This window comes from Bubalus bubalis, chromosome 5 (assembly GCF_019923935.1).
Source record: "Bubalus bubalis isolate 160015118507 breed Murrah chromosome 5, NDDB_SH_1, whole genome shotgun sequence".
Taxonomy (NCBI): Eukaryota; Metazoa; Chordata; class Mammalia; order Artiodactyla; family Bovidae; genus Bubalus; species Bubalus bubalis.
Genome location: NC_059161.1, coordinates 1,035,990 through 1,057,746, shown reverse-complemented (window position 1 = coordinate 1,057,746; position 21,757 = coordinate 1,035,990). Strand labels below are relative to the sequence as shown.

Genomic DNA, 21,757 nt, shown 5'->3' with positions numbered 1-21,757 from the left:
GGAGAAGGGGACGACAGGATGAGATGGCTGGATGGCATCACTGACTCGATGGACGTGAGTGTGGGTGAACTCTGGGAGTTGGTGATGGACAGGGAGGCCTGGCGTGCTGCGATTCATGGGGTCGCAAAGAGTCAGACACGACTGAGCGACTGAACTGAACTGAACTGAACCAAAAGTTTTCTATGTCTGTGAATCTTGTTTCTGTTTTATACATAGACTCATTTTCATTATCTTAGATTCCACATATAAGTAATATCATATGATACTTGTCTTTCTCTGTCTGATTTACTTCATTCAGTACGATAATCTTTAGGTCCATCCAGATTGATGCAAATAGCATAATTTCATTATTTTTTATAGCCAGGTAGTATTCTGTTGTATGTAGGTACCACATCTTCTCTATCCATTCATCTGTTGTTGGACATCTAGGTTGCTTCCATTTCTTGGCTATTGTAAATAATGCTGCTGTGGGCTGCGTGTATGTTTTTGAAGTTTCTTTTCTCCAGATATCTACCCAGGAGTGGGATTGCTGGATCCTTGGTAACTCTGTTTTTAGTTTTTAGAGAACCTTCTCCATATTGTTCTCCAAAGTGCATCAGTTTATCAATACATTCCCACCAACAGTATACAAGGGTTCCCTTTTCCAATAGATTCAGTAAAAAAACATTTCTGTTAACTTAGTTCATGCTGCTAAGGTAGGACTTTTTTTTTCTTTTTTTTCCTTCTTCCCATTCCGTGCAACTTGTGGGATCTTAGGTTCCCAACCAGGGATTGAGCCCAGGCCCACAACAGTGAAAGCACACCACAGGACTGCCCCAGAATCCGAGAACAGTTAAAGGAAGATGTACTGAGAGAAGTTAAGTGACTTGTCTAAGGTGACACAGCTTTTAAAGGACTGACTGGGGAATTCCAAACTGGCTTTTTACTTCTGAGTTCAGTGTTCTTCTAATACACAGTGACCAGTGGATCCCAGAAATTAGCTGGGCTTTTTGGGAAGGAGAGTGTGATCTTCCTTTGGTTCCCTTTGGCTATCCTGACACACTGCAGGAAAATCATAATAGAAGCTGTCCTTACACGATACCAAAGCGCAGCACCGTGTTGTTTTGTCTGTTTTTTGTTGTTGTCCAGCTCTTTGCAACCCCATGGACTGCAGCATGCCAGGCTTCCCTGTCCTTCACTATCTCCCGGAACTTGCTCAGACTCATCTGTCGAGTTGGTGATGCCATCCAACCATCTCATCCTCTGTCGTCCCCGTCTCCTCCTGCCCTCAATCTTTCCCAACATCAGGGTCTTTTCCAGTGAATCAGCTCTTCGTATCAGGTGGCCAAAGTATTGAGAGTTTCAGTTTCAGCATCAGTCCTTCCAATGAATATTCAGGGTTGATTTCCTTTAGGATTGACTGGTTGGATCTCCTTGCAGTCCAAGGGACTCTCAAGAGGCTTCTCCAACACCACAGTTCAAAAGCATCAATTCTTTAGCACTTTTATAGTCCCAACTCTCACATCCGTACATGACCACTGGAAAAACCATAGCCTTGACTAGACGGACCTTTGTTGGCAAAGTAATGTCTCTGCTTTTGAATATGCTGTCTAGGTTGGTCATAACTTTCCTTCCAAGGAGTAAGCGTCTTTTAATTTCATGGCTGCAGTCACCATCCGCAGTGATTTTGGAGCCCAGAAAAATAAAGTCAGTCACTGTTTCCACTGTTTCCCCATCTATTTGCCATGAAGTGATGGGACTGGATGATGAGGTTTAGGCAATGTTAATGTAAGGGATTTTCTTACCTGTTGACTTTGAATTAATAGGAATTCTCAGCTGTGCTATAGGAAACTGAGAAATCCTTTTTTGTCAGCTCTGGTGAATGAAGAAATGGATTGGGTCCTTGGGGTTGGCTCCAGGTTCCATTCAGTAGGCTTATTGATACATCAGTAAGTGCCAGGAATTGTTAAGGTTCTGTAGTGTACAACTTTGACTTAAGGAAGCTTGTAATCTACTGGTGAGAAAGATCAGCAACTAGATTATATAGTAGGATGTGTGCAAGTAATGGAAATTGTATATGGAATGATTGAAGGTATTAGGGTTGGGCATATATGGAGGTGGATAGAGAGTATAGGGGGCTGCCTGGGGTATCTGGGAAGACTGGGTTAGGGCAGAGTTAGGGAGGGATAGGAATGTAGAATGAGAGTGAGAGTCATGCGAACCCCCAGAAACATCAACATACAAGGAATGAAGAGGATCTAGATGGAGGCTGCAGGGAATGTGCTGGAAAGCCCAGGAGAGAAAAAAGCTGGTTTGTTGAGTCTATATTTCAGACTTACAGGACTTCTTGGCGATGATTTTCTCAAGTCTCAACTCTAGACACAGCTGTAAAATTCTCCATTTAAAATCTGGGAAAGTAGATAATAGAGGAGTTTTATTGACTATGCCAAAGCCTTTGACTGTGTGGATCACAATAAACTGTGGAAAATTCTGAAAGAGATAGGAATACCAGACCACCTGATCTGCCTCTTGAGAAATTTGTATGCAGGTCAGGAAGCAACAGTTAGAACTGGACATGGAACAACAGACTGGTTCCAAATAGGAAAAGGAGTACATCAAGGCTGTGTATTGTCACCCTGTTTATTTAACTTATATGCAGAGTACATCATGAGAAACGCTGGACTGGAAGAAGCACAAGCTGGAATCAAGATTGCCGGGAGAAATAACAATAACCTCAGATATGCAGATGACACCACCCATATGGCAGAAAGTGAAGAGGAACTCAAAAGCCTCTTGATGAAAGTGAAAGTGGAGAGTGAAAAAGTTGGCTTAAAGCTCAACATTCAGAAAACGAAGATCATGGCATCCGATCCCATCACTTCATGGGAAATAGATGGGGAAACAGTGGAAACAGTGTCAGACTTTATTTTGGGGGGCTCCAAAATCACTGCAGATGGTGACTGCAGCCATGAAATTAAAAGACGCTTACTGCTTGGAAGGAAAGTTATGAGCAACCTAGATAGCATATTCAAAAGCAGAGACATTACTTTGCCAACAAAGATCCGTCTAGTCAAGGCTATGGTTTTTCCTGTGGTCATGTATGGATATGAGAGTTGGACTGTGAAGAAGGCTGAGCACCGAAGAATTGATGCCTTTGAACTGTGGTGTTGGAGAAGGCTCTTGAGAGTCCCTTGGACTGCAAGGAGATCCAACCAGTCCATTCTGAAGGAGATCAGCCCTGGGATTTCTTTGGAAGGACTAATGCTAAAGCTGAAACACCAGTACTTTGGCCACCTCATGCGAAGAGTTGACTCATTGGAAAAGACTCTGATGTTGGGAGGGATTGGGGGCAGGAGGAGAAGGGGACGACAGGATGAGATGGCTGGATGGCATCACTGACTCGATGGACATGAGTCTGAGTGAACTCCGGGAGTTGGTGATGGACAGGGAGGCCTGGCGTGCTGTGATTCAAGGGGTCGCAAAGAGTCGGACACGACTGAGCGACTGATCTGATCTAATAGTGCGTGTCCCATTGATACCAGGCAGCCCTTCAAATGAGGACCAGTTTTATCAGGCTGGAATTTACTCATATTTTGGGGTCGGGTGCATCATAATCACATAATAAATAAATCAGATTTATTATTATGCCCACGCTGCTCGGCTTGCTAGATCTTAGTTTCCTCACCAGGGGTTGAACCTGGGTTGCAGTGGTGGAAGCGCCTAGTCCTAACCACTGAACCTCCAGGAATTCCTAAATTGAGTATTAAATGTGGCAGTACGTGTCAAAGAAGTAAGATAGTGCTGTCTGTACAGCAGTAACAGAGATACGTCATAAGATAAATTCAAGATTTTTGGACATAAGACCTGTATCTACTGTCCTAAATTGAGCTTGCCTGTGTAATATTACATCCTTTAATCTTTCATACAGAAGATCTAGCCTTGAAGCATGGTCAGAATTCGAGTATATTGAATAGAGAGTCCGGTTATCCTTCTGTAAATATTAGGTGATTGGTAGTGGGGTGAACAGAGCAGCTTCCTAGCAATTCCAATTCAGGTTCAAGCTTAGTCCTTTGCTTTGAATATGGCTATTAGGGATCATACATATTCTAAAATTATTTCCACTTTTGTTATTAGATTTATAGTTAATATATCTTAATTGCAGCAGGATTGAAAGCTGTTAAATATTTGCTTTAATTAAATGTATGGCTTACTATTTATGTTTCTTTTTTGTACACTTGTAAATGTGTCTTGAGATAGATGGGAAGAGCTGACTCATTTGAAAAGACTCTGATGCTGGGAAAGATGGAGGGCAGGAGGAGAAGGGGACGACAGAGGATGAGATGGCTGGATGGCATCACTGACTCGATGGACATGGGTTTGGGTGCACTCCAGGAGTTGGTGATGGACAGGGAGGCCTGGCGTGCTGCGGTTCACGGGGTCACAAAGAGTCGGACACTACTGAACGGAACGGAACTTGAGCTAGAACATCGGAACAGAGATTCATCTTGAGCATCTTCTCCTAGGCGCAGGCTGGTTTCTAGCGTCACTGCTGTCCCTTTCCTGACCCTGAGTTTTGAATCTCCAGGAGAGCCCAGTTTGTCAAGTACTGAAAGTGTAGTGTAGAGCAGGTGTTCACAGGTCTAATAAGGCTTTAAAGATAGGGTGTGGGCTGTTTAACTTTCCCTGCGCTTGGTGCCCAGGTTGGTTTGGGTGTTACCAAGTGCAGGTTGAGGGGGCAGAGTCCAACCTCATTCCTAAAGTCCTTTCCCTGACAGATCATTTTTGTAATCTTTCTGAAGTATGTAATCTTTTCTTAACTTTAAATCAAAACTACTTATTAAATAATTTCAAAAACTGCAGAATTGCTATTGGATCATGATGTGGCTTGGTATAGGCATACTGAAGTAATATTTTTACCAGTTAAATCACTACAGCGGAGAAGGATCTGAAATTCTTGCAGACTCATTCAGTGACCATAAGATGTCTATGACCTGAAATGAATAGTGCTTTCCTGTTAAATTTTCATGATTGACCATTGTATTGTCAGCCTGTTTAAGGGGAAGATAATTTGTTCTAGAGATTTAGCTTTCTTAGGATCTTTCTTTCAGCGCCCCCAAAAGAGACTGACCCAGACTTGCCGGTGAGTGTTCAGGAGTCTCCGACAGAGGCGTGGATTGGCGTTGGCCAGCTGCAGGGTTGGGGCACTGAGTTTGGCATTGCACAGGACCTTTTCAACGAGGTCACCATTATCTTCATTACCCCTAGTTTGGTCTCAGGTCAAACAACAGGGAGGGAACACAGCCCTGCCCATCAACATAAAATTGGATTAAATATTTACTGAGCACGGCCTCACCCATCAGAACAAGACCCAATTTTCCCCACAATCTCTCCCATTAGGAAGCTTCCATAAGCTTCTTATCCTTAATGAAAAACCACAATCACAAAAAACTAATCAGATGGACCACAGCCTTGTCTAACTCAATGAAACTACAAGCCATGCCCCTTAGGACCACCCAAGACGGATGGGTCATGGTAGAGAGTTCTGACAAAACGTGGTCCACTGGAGAAGGGAATGGCAAACCACGTCAGTATTCTTGCCTTGAGAACCCCACGAACAGTATGAAAAGGCAAAAAGATAGGACACTGAAAGATGAACTCCCCAACTTGGTAGGTCCCTAATATGCTGCTGGAGGTCAGTGGAGAAGTAAATACAGAAACAATGAAGAGACAGAACCAAAGCAAAAACAACACCCAGTTGTGGATGTGACTGGTTATGGAAGTAAAGTCTGATGCTGTAAAGAGCAATATTTATTGCATAGGAACCTGGAATGTTAGGTCCATGAATCAAGGTAAATTAGACGTGGTCAGACAGGAGATGGCAAGAGTGAACGTTGACATTCTAGGAATCAGTGAACTAAAATGGACTGGAATGGGTGAATTTAACTCAGATGACCATTATATCTACTACTGTGGGCAGGAATCCCTTAGAAGAAATGGAGTAGCCACCATAGTCAACAAAAGAGTCCAAAATGCAGTACTTGGGTGCAGTCTCAAAAACGACAGAATGATCTCTGTTCGTTTCCAAGGCAAACCATTCAGTATCACAGTAATTCAAGTCTATGCCCCAACCAGTAATGCTGAAGAAGCTGAAGTTGAATGGTTCTATGAAGGACCTACAAGACCTTCTAGAACTGGCACCCAAAGATGTCCTTTTCATCACAGGGGACTGGAATGCAAAAGTAGGAAGTCAAGAGATAGCTGGAGGAGTAACAGGCAAGTTTGACCTTAGAGTACAAAATGAAGCAGGGCAAAGGCTAATGGAGTTTTGCCAAGAGAATGCACTGGTCATAGCAAACACGCTCTTCCAACAACACAAGATATGACTTTACACGTGGATATCACCAGATAGTCAATACCGAAATCAGATTGATGATATTCTTTGCAGCCAAAGATGGAGAAACTCTATACAGTCAGCAAAAACAAGACCGGGAGCAGGCTGTGGCTCACATCATCAACTCCTTATTGCTAAATTCAGACTTAAATTGAAGAAAGTAGGGAAAACCACCAGACCATTCAGGTATGATCTAATCAAATCCCTTATGATTATACAGTGGAAGTGACAAATAGATTCAAGGGATGAGATCTGATAGAGTACCGGAAGAACTATGGACGGAGGTTCATGTCATTGTACAGGAGGCAGGGATCAAGACCATCCCCAAGAAAAAGAACTGCAGAAAGGCAAAATGGTTGTCTGAGGAGGCCTTACAAATAGCTGAGAGAAGAAGAGAAGCTACACCTTTCTAAAGAATAGCAAAGATTAGAAAGCTTTCCTCAGTGATCAATGCAAAGAAATAGAGGAAAACAATAGAATGGGAGAGATTAGAGATCTCTTCAAGAAAATTAGAGGTACCAAGGGAACATTTCATGCAAAGATGGGCACAATAAAGGACAGAAATAGTATGGACCTAACAGAAACTGAAGATATTAAGAGGTGGCAAGAAAACAGAAAGTGAAAGTGAAGTCGCTCAGTCGTGTCCGACTCTTTGCGACCTGTGGACTATAGCCCACCAAGCTCCTCCGTCCATGGGATTCTCCAGGCAAGGATACTGGAGTGGGTTGCCATTTCGTTCTCCAGGGGAATAAAACAGAAGAACTATACAAAAAAGTTATTCATGACCCAGATAACCATGATGGTGTGATCACTCACCTAGAGCCAGGCATCCTGGAATGTGAAGTCAAGTGGGCCTTAGGAAGCATCACTATGACCAAAGCTAGTGGAGGTGATTGAATTCCAGCTGAGCTATTTCAAATCCTAAAACATAATGCTGTGAAGGTGCTTCACTCCATATGCCAGCAAATTTGGAAAACTCAGCAGTGGCCACAGGACTGGAAAAGGTCAGTTTTCATTCCAACCCCAAAGAAAGGCAATGCCAAAGAATGCTCAAACTACTGCACAATTGCACTAATCTCACATGCTAGTCAGAGAAGGCAATGGCACCCCACTCCAGTACTTTTGCCTGGAAAATCCCATGGGTGGAGAAGCCTGGTAGGCTGCAGTCCATGGGGTCTCAAAGAGTTGGACACGACTGAGCGACTTCACTTTCACTTTTCACTTTTCACTTCATGCATTGGAGAAGGAAATGGCAACCCACTCCAGTGTTCTTGCCTGGAGAATCCCAGGGACCGGGGAGCCTGGTGGGCTGCCGTCTATGGGGTCGCACAGAGTCGGACACAACTGAAGCGACTTAGCAGCAGCAGCAGCAGCAGCACATGCTAGTAAAGTAATGCTCAAAATTCTCCAAGCCAGGCTTCAACAGTACTTGAACCATGAACTTCTGGATGTTCAAGCTGGATTTAGAAGAGGCAGAGAAACCAGAGATCAAATTGCCAACATCCTTTGGATCGTCAAAAAAGCAAGAGAGTTCTAGAAAAACATTTACTGCTGCTTTATTGACTACGCTAAAGCCTTTGACAGCGTGGATCACAACAAACTGTGGAAAATTCTTCAAGAGATGAGAATACCAGACCACCTTATCTGCCTCCTGAGAAATCTGTATGCAAGTCAAGAAGAAACAACCGGACATGGAACAATAGACTGGTTCCAAATTGTAATGTATGTCACAGCTGTATAATGTCACCCTGCTTATTTAATTTATATGCAGAGTACGTCATGCAAAATGCCGGGCTGCATGTATCATAAGCTGTAATCTAGATTGCTGAGAGAAATATCAATAGCCTCAGATACACAGATAACACCACGCTTAATGGCAGAAAGTGAAGAAGGACTAAAGAAGCTCTTGATGAGAGTGAAAAAGGAGAATGGAAAAGTTGGCTTAAAACTCAACATTCAAGAAACTAAGATCATGGCATCCAGTCCCATCACTTCATGGCAAATAGATGGGGAAAGAATGGAAACAGTGAGAGACTTTATTTTTTTGGACTCCAAAAACACTGCAGATGGTGATTGCAGTCATGAAATTATAAGATGCTTGCTCCTTGGAAGAAAAGCTATGATGAACCTAAATAGCATATTAAAAAGCAGAGACATTACTTTGCTGACAAAGGTTCGTCTAGTCAAAGCTACGGTTTTTCCAGTAGTCATGTATGGATGGGAGAGTTGAACTGCTGAGCACAGAAGAATTGATGCTTTTGAACTGTGGTGTTGGAGAAGACTCTTGAGAGTCCCTTGGACTGCAAGGAGATCCAACCAGTCCATCCTAAAGGAGATCAAGTCCTGGGTGTTCATTGGAAGGACTGATGCTGAAGCTGAAACTCCAATACTTTGGCTACCTGATGCGAGGAACTCACTCTTGGAAAAGACCCTATGCTGGAAAAGATTGAGGGCAGAAGAAGGGGATGAGAGAGGATGAGATGGTTGGATGGCATCACTGACTTAATGGACATGAGTTTTGTGTAAGCTCATGGAGTTGGTAATGGACAGGGAAGCCTGGAGTGCTGCAGTCCATGGGGTCACAGAGTCAGATGTTGCAACTGAGCGACTGAACTGAGCTGAGGTTTTTCCTCTGTGAATTTTAAAAGGGTCCTTCCATTATATTATAGGCTTTATGAGACTTTTGGGACATGCCAAAAATCTGTATGAATTGCTCCAGATAGCTTGGTAGTCACCTATCAAGGGGGTTTTTGTACTTAGCTTGTTCCTGCAGAGGGACCTGGGAGGAAACTGTCTTTGAAGTCTGAAAAGCAGTATTAATGGGAGGATTGTTTTATATTTTCATATGGTTTTAACAATAATAAATTTAAGTCATTAGAGGCCTTTGTAAATGCAGAGTATTATTTCCCAAGTTTTATTAAAAGTGTTGAAAAAGGAACTTATTTAGACTAGCGCTTAATAACTAAATACCATGATATGTATCTCTCTTTTTTTTTTTCTGATGTATTTTCATTTACTAAGAGATGGTCCATAGAAACAGTGCTTTCCCTTCCAAATACTTTTTATTCAGAAATTAAAACATGTTATTTTAAACAAGAAGTTGTGTAAAAGTGAAAACTGGCTTTTTTTTTTTTTTTACCAGCACCTATCTATAGGAGTTATAATTTTAACAGAAGTTTTTATCTCTTGGTACTTATTTTCTTAGTACAACTATTAAAGACCATGTATATTTGCAAATGATTGCATTGGTATTTTCAGGATCTTTTTGGTGTTAGGACTTTAGGGGAGATGGGTTGCCATGTACCTTTTCTAAAAATACTGGCATTACACTGGTCAAGAAATCGTTGTTAGTGGATGGAGAAGACACTTAAAGGACTTCTTTTAAAATCTGGACAGACTGAAGGGGGAACCCTCTAGGGGTCTGTTTGGGCAATTGTTTCCAAGATGAGGGCAGAGGACTCTTGGAGAGTTCACTGGACCTTTTCAGCAGGCTCAAGGGAACTTCTTTTCAACTAAATGTTTAACTGTGACCAGCTTTTTTTTTAATATACTTTAATGGAAACAACATATACTACAACAGATAGCATAAGATATGAAAATCCAGCTTATTTCTATTTAACCAGGCATTAAAGAGATTGGCAAAAGAAAACTACTCACCAATTCTTTGCTTACTAAATGAATTTGTTTAAATCTTAATTTCTGATGCAACAAAAATGAATAGACAGAACCTATCTAAAATAAAACTCTTTGAGGTCCTAAATTTTTAAGGGTTTAAAGGGGTTGTTTTTGTTGTTAATTTGCTCAGTCGTGTCTCACTCTTTGTGACCGCACGGACTGCAGCACATCAGGCTTGCCTCCTTCACCATCTCCCTGAGTTTTCTCAAACTCACGTCCACTGAGTCGGATGCCATCCAACCATCTCATCCTCTGTCACCCCATCCTCCTCAGGCCCTTTGTCTTTCCCACCATCAGGGTCTTTTTGCATCAGGTGGCCAAACTATTGGAGCTTCAGCATCAGACCTTCCAATGAATATTCAGGGTTGATTTCCTAATTTAGGATTGATTAATTTGATCTCCTTGCTGTCCAAGGGACTCTCAAGAATCTTCTCCAGCACCACAGTTTGAAAGCATCAATTCTTTGGCGCTCAGCCTTCTTTGTGGTCCGGCTCTCACATTGTTACATGACTACTGGAAGGAAACACCATAACTTTGACTCTCCAGACCTTTGTTGGCAAAGTGATGTCTCTGGTTTTGAATACACTTTGTAAGTTTGTCATAGCTTTCCCTCCAAGGAGCAAGCGTCTTTTAATTTCATGACTGCAGTCACTGCAGTGATTTTGGAGCCTACTTGAGGCCCAAAATTTGAGAGTCACAGTGGTAAAAAAGGAACTTATTTTTGCAAAGGCTTGACTCAATAGGAGTAAATCTAGGGTCTATGCAGAAGTGGTTTCTCTTTGTGCTCAACCTTTAAAGAGGCAATTATAAAATCAGTAGAGGTTTTGGTAAAAACTTATTAAAGTGTTTTCAAAAGGCAAACAGTAGATTTTCTCACATAACCGGTAACAACTGTTGAAGTGGGCCTGTTTGGTCTCATTTTGTCATTAAGTTTAAAATTCTTATATCAAAGATACGATTGTGTTTTGGTTTTTGACAGTTCTATTTTGGAGTCAGAAGTTTGAAATATAAGATAAAAATTGATCCAAATTATTTTTTAATTGAATTTTTAAACTATTTTAAGTTTACAGAAAAATTGAGAAGATAGGTCATTTGAGAACCTCACCTAGTTTCTTCCCCCTTTATTAACATTCTGTCAATGAACTGCTAATATGACACATTTGTTGTATAAATCCATGAACAAACAGGTGCACTTCGATTTCGTCTGATGTCTTCTGTTGCAGAATGTCACCTGGGACATCACGTCACGTTCACCTGTCAGGTCTTTTTGGGCTCCTCTTAGCTGTGGCGGTCTTCCAGATCTCTTGGTTTTGATGACCTTGACAGTTTTGAGGAGGACTGACTGGACATGGCAGCAACTTTTTTTTTCTTTTCAGGAGCCAGTTATCCTTGCAGTCTTTCCTGTTGGCTGTGGAAACATTTAAACATTAAAGCTGTGGGAGTTTTTGTTCTTACCTTAACTAAAGCAAGCCCCCTGCTACAACATGTACCTCACTTGACACAGCTGCCCATATCTAAATAAGGAGCATGATGTATTTTACTAAATATTGTTTTCAAATACTTGTCACCAAGTTTTCCTCATTGACAAGTTTTTAGCAGTGAGAGGTTTTTTTTTATTTTATATTTTTAATCTTATCTTTATAGAGACAGTTAAAATTCATTTTCCTAATTAGACTTTGCTTGTCAGTAACATTTATTGCACATCCATAGCACTGTTCTGGGAAGGTAGTTTTCATTTTAAAGTCTTCCTTATTTTTATACTTCTCTGTTACAGAACTCACTGTCAGTCATAAAAGGTGGTCTCAGGCAGGCACCTGTGGTTCCTGTGATCACATTGATTTATTTTTTCCTGTACTTGGCAGTGTGTAAAATGTGACCCTTGAATGAAGCTGAAAGAAGCTTCTTAGAAGGTATAAGTGTTTTGTTTATGATTAACGTTGAAAAGTAAAGGAAATAATCTCAATGTCCAATAATAAGAAATTATTAAAGTACCAATACAATGAAATACTGGACTTCTCTGGTGGCTCAGACAGTAAAGCGTCTGCCTACAATGCAGGAGACCTGGGTTTGATCCTTGGGTCGGGAAGATCCCCTGGAGAAGGAAATGGCAACCCACTCCAGTATTCTCGTCTGGAAAATCCCATGGACGGAGAAGCCTGGTTGGCTACTTTCCATGGGGTCGCGAAGAGTTGGATACGACTGAGCGACTTCACTATCTATCTATCACTATAGTACTGAGTAAAATGGAATGTAATTTTTGGGGGAGGGTTTGAAATTATGAAGATAAGTATCTTAGAAAAAACACTGGAAGGATGTATACCAAAATGTAGCAGGTTTTTCTCTACAATTATGGCTGATTTTTTTCTTTATATTTCTTTCTGAAATTTCAGTAATAAGCCTGATTACTTTTGTAGTAGGGGAAAAAGTATATTTTAAACCTACTGTCTTCCTTAGCCTTTGTCCCATAAGAAAGTATGCAGTCAGGAAATTTTACATAGTGGTCATACAGAAAATGGCTTTGTCAGTAGAAAATACTGATGTCACCCATGAAACCATAGGTGGACTTGCCCTCGAGTGTTATTTTTTGTGTTACAGAAGTTGAATTCCATTGCCACCCTAGCACCTCCTCTCTAGACAGTTTTGTTAACTGCCTCTACACTTGAATTAATTTGCCTAAAACAGTCTGATAAGAATCTGGTTTTTTTTTTTTGGTCGTGTCACACAGTGTGTGGGATCTTAGTTCCCTGACCAGGTATTGAACCTGGGCACAGAGTTGATTCCTGGACTGCCTGGGAATTCCCTAGGAAGCTCTTTCAGCATGAAAATCCTGCTTCAAAAAGCAGGATGCGTGTATCTAATGCTGGAAAAAGAATACAGGGAAAAAAAGATGAATGGACCTTGAGTAGTATATATAATGAATTCCATTTTATACAAATTTATAATGAAGATTAGAGAATCACAGCCATTGTTTTAAACATAACCAATCAAAAAAAAGAGAGAAACGATTGCGTTAGGCTTCCTGGAAACAACACAGCTTTGCAACATGAACATTTCCTGATCGTTAACATGTTTTTTCCTGCCATTTACTGTGTAAATGCCAGGTACCTCTCTAAAGGCTTTGCCCGTATTATTTTCCTTAAGCTTCCTGATTTCCTCTTTTTACGTGTACACAAGGCACAAGGAGATTAACCTAGTTCAGAGTCACACAGCAGAGTCAGGCTTTGAACCTGGGCAGGTGACTATGTTGTGGGGAAGGTATAAGACCCCACTGTGCCTCAGGACTCAGCCCCGAGCAAGTGACAGATGGGGGTTGTACGGAGCCCTTGCTTGTTATATTTAATTTTCAGTTCATTTCGGTCGCTCAGTCATGTCCAACTCTTGCAACCCCATGGACTGCAGAATGCCAGGCTTCCCTGTCCATCGCCAGCTCCCAGAGCCTGCTCAAACTCATGTGCATCAAGTCAGTGATGCCATTTAATTTTATTTAAGTTTATTGTTTATTCCGACTTTACTGAGTTAAATGTAAAGTATATAGAGGGATTTAATAATTATGTGTATATATAGATATATAAAATTTAGACAGGATGCAAGTTAAAACAAGTTCTTTTCTATCCCAAATGCACTTACTTTTTTTTTAATCTTTTTTATTTTTTAAGTTATGAAGGTATGATAATGCATTACGGGAGATTTGGAAAATATAGAACAGAGTTACATATATTTCCACATATATTGCTATTTTTTTTTTCTAAGTAGGTAAATTAAGATTTTTAGTTGGGATTTCAGTATCAAACTCAAAAATTAATAGAATGAATATACAGAGAGGTAGAAGGATATAGTAGACTTGAAAAAAGCACTGTGAACCAATTTAACGTAATTAAGATTTGTACAATTTTCACACAGTACCAAAAGATATTTGAAAATAACCCACATATTTTCAAGTACAGTGTGACATTTACTAAGAGAGATCTTTGAGTTAGATATTGAAAGCCTCAATAAAGTTAGAAAACTGAAAAACCACACAGGGTGATTACAGAGAAGAAGGCATTTTAAGTGAGAAATTAATATCAAAGATACTTTTAAAACCCCATGTGTTTGGAAGTTAAATGTCCACTTTTAAATGATGGCTGTATGTAAGAAGCCGAAACAAGGAAAATTAGAAAATATTTGTAAGAGAATAAAAATGAAAAGAGAATTTTCCAGATTTGGTTGCATGCAGCTGAAGCTGCTCAATGCAACTAAATACAATGTGGAATCTTGAATAAAAAATTAAAAAGATAGTGTACCCTAAGAGAGGGTGATGGCACCCACTCCAGTACTCTTGCCTGGAAAATCCCATGGACGGAGCAGCCTGGTAGGCTGCAGTCCATGGGGTCGCGAAGAGTCGGACACGACTGAGCGACTTGACTTTCACTTTTCACTTTCATGCACTGGAGAAGGAAATGGCAACCCACTCCAGTGTTCTTGCCTGGAGAATCCCAGGGACGGGGGAGCCTGGTGGGCTGCCGTCTCTGGGGTCACACGGAATCAGACACGACTGAAGCGACTAAGCAGCAGCAGCAGCAGCATAAAATTTTGTGAAGTTTGAACAAAATCTGTACTTTAGTTAATAATACTGTATCACATTAATCTCCTATGTTTTTATTTTTAAACAACATAGTATTTCCTTATATTCTAAGAAATGGATTAGAAGTTTCAAGCTTCATTCAAATTAAGAAAAAAAAATCCCTAAAATAATTGTCTTTTTAGACTTTTAGCATGAATACTAAATGACAAAATACATGGAACTATATCAAAGTTTTTTACTGAGTCAAACAAGTAGACTCAAAATGGCATAATTTTTTAGGCTAGGCAAAAACTCGTAAGTTTTCTAAACTATATTTTACATACTATTTGTATATATAATATGTGTATAAAAAGCTTTTCTACTGTGCTTGATGAAAGCTTGAGAAAGAACAACAAAAAAAAGAGAGAACACAAACTGAATGCAATGGGAGCATTGCCATCTTCTGGGACCCCTATAATGCAAATGTTGGTGTGTTTAATGTCCCAGGGTCTCTTAGAGACTGTCCTCATTTTTTTTTTTTTTTTTTTTTCCATTTTTCTGTATTCTGTTGTACGGCAGTGATTTCCACCATTCTGCCTTCCAGGTCATTTATCTGTTCTCCTGTCTGAGTTTTTCTGCTGTCGATTGCTTCCACTGTATTGCTCATCTCTGTTCTTTAGTTCTCTGTGTTCGTTCAGTTGTGTCCCACTCTTTGCGACCCTGTGGACTGTAGAGCCCCAGGCTCCTCTGTCCATGGGATTCTCTAAGGCAGAATACTGGAGTGGCTTGCCATACCCTCCTCCAGGGGATCTTCCCGGCCTAGGGATTGGACCCGAGTCTTCTCCTGCATTGGCAGGGGGGTTCCTTTTGGTGGTGGTGGTGGTTTAGTTGCTTAGTCGTGTCCAACTGTTGCGACCCCATGGACTGTAGGCCGCCAGGCTCCTCTGTGCATGGGATTCTCCAGGCAAGAATACTGGAGTGGGTTGCCATTTCCTTCTCCAGGGGATCTTCCCGAACCAGGAATCGAACCCGGGTCTCTTGCCTTTCAGGCAGATTCTTTACCCACTGAGCTTTGAGGGAAGATGCTTCCTTTTGGTAAAATTTCTTATAAAGCTTTAATCCAAGTTATCTACTGCGGGTGGCAGTTACACTTCCTCCCTGTTAGTTGTTTGGCCTGAGGCGGCCCAGCCTTGAGAGCTAGAGGCTCTGAAAGTGAAAGTGCTACTCCATCAGTCTTTGCAAGACTCTTCAAGTCCATGGGCTGCAGCCAGGCTCCTCTGTCATGGAATTCTCCAGGCAAGCATGCTGGAGTAGGTGTTCATTTCCTTCTCCAGGGAATCTGCATGAACCCTATCATATGCTATAGGCTCTATGGTAGGGTTAATGGCGACCTCCAAGAAGACTTAATGCCAAGGGACATCTTCCAGGGCTGCTGCTGCCAGTGCTCCCATCCCTGTGGTGAGCCCCTGCTGATCCACACCTCCACAGGAGACCCTCCAACAGTAGCAGATAGGTCTGGTTCAGTCTCCTGTGGGGTCAACTGCTCCTTTTCCCTGGGTCCTAGTGCACGCAAGATGGCTCAGTTGGTAAAGACTCCTCCTGCAGTGTAGGAGACACAGGTTCAGTCCCTGGGTGGGGAAGATCCCCTGGTGGAGGAAATGGCTCGTCACTCCAGTATTCTTGCCTGGAAAATCCCATGGACACAGGAGCTCAGTGAGCTACATACAGTCTATCCGTGGGGTTGCAAAGAGTCGGACACGAGTTGGCAACTAAACCACCCCCTTCAGGAGTGGAGTCTATTTCCCCCAGTCCTGTGGAAGTCTTGTAACCAAATCCCACTGGCCCTCAAGGTCAGATTCCCTGGGGATTCCCAGTCCCTTTTCTGGACCCCCAGGCTGGGAAGCCTGACTTGGGGCTCAGAACCTTCACAACAGTGGGAGAGCTTCTGCGGTTTAGTTGTTCTTCAGTTTTTGTGTTGCCCACCCGGTGGGTATGGGATTTGATTTTATTGTGATTGCTCCCCTTCTCCTGTCTGGTGTGGCTTCTCCTTTGTTTTTGGACGTGGGGTGTATTTTTTTGGTGGGTTCCTGCATTGTCCTGTCCATGGTTATTCAGCAGCTAGTTGGGATTTTGGTGTTCTCTCGGGAGGAGATGAGTGCACGTCCTTCCACTCTGCCATCTTGAACCAATCTTCACTGTTGCTTCTTTTTTTAAAAAATGTTGCTCTCTTCTTTTTTAAAGGTTATACTCTGTTTCTAGTTACTATAAAATATTTGCTTTATTTAAGGGAACTCTTTATTGTGTTGAAATTGCTATGATGAAAAGTACTGGTTGGCAACTAGGTGCCAGCTAGAGTTAGGCTGAAAGGATGGGGCTCTTAAAAGTTCTGAGGTCATATGCTCCTTGAAAGTTGAGGTTGCATTGACTTTTTACTAGAGGAAAACTACATTTCAGCGGTCAGAACTCAATGTGACGTAATGCTTGTTATTTTTGCTTTATAGTAAGCAACATTTATATTTGTAATTTCTATTCTCACCATAGTCCTGAAGGTAGCTATTTTTCATACTTTTCTGCAGGGAGAAGTTGAGATTGGCCAAGTGGTGGTAAAGAATGAAATGCAGACTCTAGTCTTCTGACTTTCACTACATTGCTCTTTTTCTGTCCTATAGTAATGCTGACGTTCTGAGGAACAAGTGTCTTTATCTGTTACTATTATGCTTGGTTAAGTAAAAGGAGAAAGTATTGAAAGAAAGTAGGTTGGGGTAGTGAGATAAGAACTTGAAAATGCAAAATTTTTAAAGGAAAGCCAGATACACTCCCAGGACCTTTGGTTACAGACCCATTTGAGACCCTGGTGAAAGCTATGAACCTGCCCAGAAAAAGCCACATACACTTAATTTTATGTACAATTTAAGTGCCTCATATTTAAGATATAAAAGTGTTCCATAGTCTAAAAAGAAAATCCTCAAAGTGTTTTTACTAGCGGCTCACTAAGGCCAGGCAATCTTAAACACACTTGAACATTGGTGGCTAATTAAAGTGCTTGGGGCCAGGTCTGCCCTGAGGGGAGTAAGAAGCAAAGGAGAAGCAGCACCAGCGTGTATTTGCTTTGAGAAGACTCTGAATGAAGCCTTTGTCACAAAACTTTGCTGCTAGACACCTATCAGCGTCATTGTGAGTGGCAGTGGATGCCTGAGGGGCTCGTAAATAAGAAGTCCGTTCTCACAGTTCATGGTGATTGTGCTGTGCTGCGTACTGTCTGTTGGATTTGTGCCGATGTCTTAAGGCTGTCTTACCAACTATTTGATGGATGAGAAAATGTCTTTAATTGTATTTCATATATATGTTACTGAAATCTTCATTAAGGCTGATTAATCTTACCACCTCAGCTCAACAGAAAGCTTTTCTAACTTGCCTTAAAATTCTGAGATAAATTCTTTGTTCAGATCCTTAAAATTTGCACTGAGGTTCTGTGGTAATGTTGATAACATAAAAACGGTAAGAATCTGCTTTGGAACACTGAGTTTTAGCTTTGCTGGCATTGAATTCAAATCCCGTGAGTGCGTTTCTTCAGCGATGAGTGGGTTTGATAGAATATATGCAATTAGAAAGAAGCTTTGATTCTTAATTCATGTTATTCTTTGTAAACTAATAAAATGTGCTTTTGATGCTGATTTTTAATTGGCTTTTTCTGTAGGGAATCGGAGAACTAACTTGTAACCTCTGTAGAGTATACTTTCCCATTTTGGTGATTGTTAGGTTTCAAATGATGTCAGTCTCTAGAAACATTAAAGCAGCTTCTAGTATATTAAGTATGTGGGTGTTAATAGTGGATCATCTACGAAGTGAATTTTCATGGTGTTTTTGAAAAATCTTTAACGTTCTATGGAAGTTATTTTCATACTGTTCATCATTTCCGGCATTTTTCTGAATTAAATGTGCTGTAAGTTACTGTTGCTAAGGTTAGTGCTGGGACTAAGGAAAGAGTTTACGTGGTGTTTCTCAGGCCTCTCTCAGGATTTGGAAGCTTCAGTGTCCTACTTAACTGCCTTCCCAAGGAATATATTTTTTAATGCTCAGGAAAATAATTGAGCCTTTAAATAATATAACTGTACTTTTATATCAAATAACATTTTAAAGTTTTTAAAGAAAATTAAAGTGAATTTTGGCAGGGAATTTATATGGAACTCCTTGCAATCTATACCTAGTTCATGTAGAAATTGCTTTTCTAATGTATTAAAAAAAAAAAAAGCATGATTTGATGAATCATTTTATTGGTAGAGGGCAAGATTTTGGTTAGATTACATGATATCCCTTTTAGATACTTCACTGTCAAACCAAAAATTATCACCATGTTTCTAAATGGAAATTTTCATTGTTTGAACATTAGATTCCTGTTTGAAAATGTTCACTTCTTAGAAGCTTTATTAGGGTGTCTTTCATTCTCTGATGGCTGTTATTTTTAATTTTTTTTTTAATTTGGGATTAGTTAATTCACAGTGTTGTATCTCTGATGGCTTTTTTCCACACGTAAAGGTCCTGGCTCAGTGAGGCCAGACTTTGCCAAGGAGAATATGACAGTGAGCGTTGCACAGAGCGTGCAGCTCTTTTACTGGATAGAGCTTCGCCCCTGACAGTGGAGACTCAGAACTGAAAGACATTTATCCTATTTTATCTCATTTTTTGTAACCAGAGGAGGAGACAAAAGTTTGCAGTGATCTGAATTTAGTGAAGGAATAATCTACTGAAATAGTTTTGGTTTTAAACATGTTATACTCACTGTGTGAACTTCCTGAGGACAAACACATACTGGTTTCCCTTTGATGTGTGATTTTTAGGATTAATTTTACTCAAAAAATGTTGCAGGCTAAAACCAAGTATAAATTTAAATAAGCTACATACATACAAAGGCACTGCATACCTTAATGTAGAAAACTTTAATATGTAGACTTACAATGAAGTTAACTTCTGTATCATTGTGTTTTGGAAATAGGCATATTTGATTCATTGGAGGGTATCATACATTACCCATAAATCTTAATCTATAAAAATTGCAGGTCATTTGGGCAATTATGTTAATCATTACTTACATATTGGACACATTATCTTTGATATATTTTTGGTCTAACCTTCAACTCATGTCAATTCAATTCAGAAAGCGTACAGCTTTTATGAAGTAGTAGAGAGCAAAGCTCTGAGCAATATCCAGTCTTCCATTATACTGCTGCAGAATATTAAGAAGCATTGTGATTTTCTTCTGCTACATTGTATTCATATAATTAAACACAGTGCTTTCCTTATCTTTAGTTATCAAGGTAAACAAAAATCATTTTAATCTTTTTGACCCAGGTTGAAATAGGTAGTATTTTTGTAAGTCTGCAATATAGTATATTTAACTAGCATTTAAACATTAGCTGCTGTGTTTGTTGAAGAGGCTGTAAGATGGCATTAGACACTTAAGACCTGATCTGTAATTGACCTGTTAAACAGGACTGTCATTTTTTCCTTTCTCCTTCCTATTCTTTTTGGGATTGTAGTAAATAGCTTTGTACCAATGTGTAATCTGCTATTTCCTTTTTTAAAAATTTTTAATATTTAATCTACTTTTTAACATAATGTTTAATCAGGCATTGCTGGTGAGCATTTTCACTTAAGTGTTTCTATCACAAAAGCAAAGTCTTGTTTTAATTTTAAACTAAAAGCAGTCGATAGTGATAAATTCCAACAATATAAATTTGAAATTACAATAACCTCTTTCTCCCTGTCTTTTATGGTAGTCTTTAAAATTTACAAATGTTAAGACAAATTTGCGAGTTTTAGTTTTTTACTCCTTCACTGTTGGCTGTCTGTCCATGTTTAGAGTATCTAGATACTCTTCATTACAGCTGCAGAGTGTTTTATTGTTATTTACAGATGTAACCAGCATTTGTATTAACTTGTTCTCTTAATCTAAAATTATTATTATTAATAGGTATTACATAATGAAATATATTTCAGTATTCAATATTTCAATATATATTACATAATGTAATATATTAAATACATAAATTGTATTTAAAATGGGTAATGAAGCAAAAGGAAAAGCGCCTATCATCCTACCAAAGACAAACCACTGTTAACCTTTTTGCTCTTTCCATGTTTTATTTTTCTATTACATAGCCTGTTTTTCTTTCTTCCAAAAAACATATGTAAGGGAAAATTTCAGTGTCAATAAGTAGAGCTATGTGTGTGTTTGTGACCCTATGGACTGTAGCCCACCAGGCTCCTCTGTCCATGGGATTTTCCAGGCAAGAGTACTGGAGTGGGTAGCCGTTTCCTTCTCCAGGGTTCTTCCTGACTCAGGGGTTGAACCTGGGTGCGGATTCTTTGCCGTCTGAGCTACCAGGGAGGCCACTATTAGAGCTCTACAACAGTATGATTTTTGTCTTAAAATTATGTTGAAATACTAAAATAGTACATAATATAAAGTAAACCATCGTTAGGGTGCAGTTTGGTAACATTAAGTACATCGACAGTGTTCCATAACCATCACCACTGTCCATCTCCAGAACCTTTTCATTGTTCCAGACTGTTTCTGTGCCTGTTGGTTAACTCAGGGTGCTTCTTAACACCTTGTAACTATTCTCGTACTGTGAACAGTTTTTTTCCACTTGGAAACAGTTCATATACACTCTCCTTCTTGTTAGTTTTCTTCTAATAGTTCTTCCAAGAACCCGGATCAATAGGTTTGTTAAGGATGATTCTTAAAGTTGGTTTTAGATGTCAGTCCTCCTTCCCCCAGGGAAGAATTTATCCTCAATTTTATAATAAAGGTTAATGTTACTAGGTTACAGCTATTAAAATACAGTTTGTATATAATTTGACATTAATATAGCTGTTTGGCAACCCACTCCAGTACTCGTGCCTGAAAAATGCCATGGACTGAGGAGCCTGGTAGGCTACAGTCCATGGGGTCTCGAAGGGTTGGACACGAGTGAGCGACTTCACTTCATAGCTGTTTTGTAAAGTGAGAGATCCTTATGGAAGAGAGGAGTGGGAGCCCCTTTTGCTTGGGTTGGTGATCTTTCAGTGGCTTCTTTCGATCCTGGTTGGAAGGGTGTGAAGAGGGGTGTGTGCAGGCTGTGTCATTTATTTGGAGAAGGGTAATCGTATGTATTTTGCTGTTCTGG

The 21,757-nt window shown here is 40.2% G+C and overlaps 1 protein-coding gene across 4 annotated transcripts in view; it reads left to right on the top strand.

Annotated features, from left to right (window-relative positions):
- Positions 1–21,757, top strand: part of KDM5B (lysine demethylase 5B) — a 72,368-nt gene that overhangs the window by 9,101 nt on the left and 41,510 nt on the right. The window lies entirely within an intron of this gene.